General features: G+C 41.8%; 1 pseudogene; it reads left to right on the forward strand.

Moving 5' to 3' along the window:
- The first annotated feature begins 504 nt into the window (after positions 1-504).
- Positions 505-1039, forward strand: LOC148754701 (transmembrane protein 217B pseudogene; annotated as a pseudogene).
- Positions 1040-1729: the final 690 nt, after the last annotated feature.

Genomic DNA, 1729 nt, shown 5'->3' on the forward strand with positions numbered 1-1729 from the left:
TATTATATAAATGTTGTTGTAAAATAATTTTCTTAGTTGGGCATTTATGATTTTTTTTCGTTATCAGGCCCCTATCTTTTCAGTCTCATTTCTTACTGTTTCCTCTTAAAATTATATCCCCCAAGAATGAAATAAGTGCAGCATTGCCTAATCATACCAGGTGATTTTATGTTTCTGTACCTTAGTTTTGGCCTGGAATGCCCTTCCTATCATGTTCATTAAGAAAATTCTTCTTCTGTCTCCTTCTGGCCAAGATGGTGGAGTAGGTAAATGCTGTGCTCACCTACTCCCATGACCACATCAAAACTACAACTAAATTGTAGAACAACCATCATCGAGACTCCCTGAAGACTGGCTGAACCGAACTCCTATAACTAAGAACATGCAGAAGAGGCCACCTTGAGACTGTTATAGCTCACCAGTGAGGTGAATGAACAGGAGGGAGCTTTGCTCTGGAGTTCTCTGACTTAGGAGCCAGACATGCTCTGGTAAAACAAGTATAAAATGAATGAGAAGATGTTCTCCCTTTTGGTGGGCATCTCCTCCATCCTCAACACCATCCAGTTCCTCATCTTTGATTCGAACTAGGTTCCATTCATTGGCTATGAGGACAAGTTCAACATCTACATAGACACAAAGTCTGGGATAGTCTTTTGGGTCATGATACACAGGAAGAACATGGGCCTATCCACCATCACCATCATGGTCAGCTCCTTGCTCCTTTATTGTGTCCACATGAACAACTACATGGGGTCACTGTGTATGCCATATGTATCCCTACCTATGAGCTCACCAGCTTCTTCTTGGTCCTGCTTATCCACAGGATCATCAAAGAGCAGTTCAAGGAGCTAAGTTACCTTTACTTCATCTTCCAAATCTCCTGCACTTCTGTCTGCCCTTTATCATCAAATATACATACACCCTTTATAAGGACCCCAAGACTGTCAGCAAGATAAGTGGCCACAGGCACTCCTCCATCAGTGCACTCAATTTGTGGCCACCTGTTGGGCTGGGAACCTTGCACTGCAAGTTAAACTGAACAGTACCAGTAAGAAGAGAGAGAGGGTTGTGATCCTCAACAATGGAGCCCCCTTTCCCTGCTGCCTTCTGTTGATTCTGCTTGCTTTGGGGGGATTCTCAAGTTTCTTGCACTGAAGAGTGATTCTTGGGGGAGGGAGGGTTGAATGGATCAATTACTGTGCGTGTGTGTGTTTGTGACTTATTTTAGCATTGAATTATACACCATCTTTGTGCTAAAAAAATTTCCTCTTCTCTTTTCAAAAGCCATCTCAGGCATCCCTCCTCCAGGAAGCCTTTATTAACTTCTGCTACCTTGTTTTCCCACCACTTTGACTTAGGCATTCACTTATTTTTTTTTTTTTTACAATCGCTGTACTTTGTACACATTTCTGTAGTGATGGCTCACATTTTGTACTTCAATATTTGTTTATGGGTCTCTTCACCACAGATAGGCCATGAGATCTTGAAGGCAGAGATCTTATTCACTGGTTTCAACTGAGACCTGAGCCAATAGCTTGATATACAGTACAAGCTCCAAGAATGTTGGCTGACAAGCAATGAATGCAAAGCACTTTTAATAACTACTTATCTTATGCCATCTTGCAACAACCTGGTGTAATAGACATGATTATTAGCCCTGTGTTATGGATGAGGTATTGGAGGTTGAGAGAGGTTAAAGGTACATCAAGGTCTCTACCAGCTAATGAAT

The sequence above is a fragment of the Rhinolophus sinicus genome, chromosome 18 (assembly GCF_057876585.1).
Source record: "Rhinolophus sinicus isolate RSI-liver-muscle chromosome 18, RSI-T2T, whole genome shotgun sequence".
NCBI classification, from domain to species: Eukaryota; Metazoa; Chordata; class Mammalia; order Chiroptera; family Rhinolophidae; genus Rhinolophus; species Rhinolophus sinicus.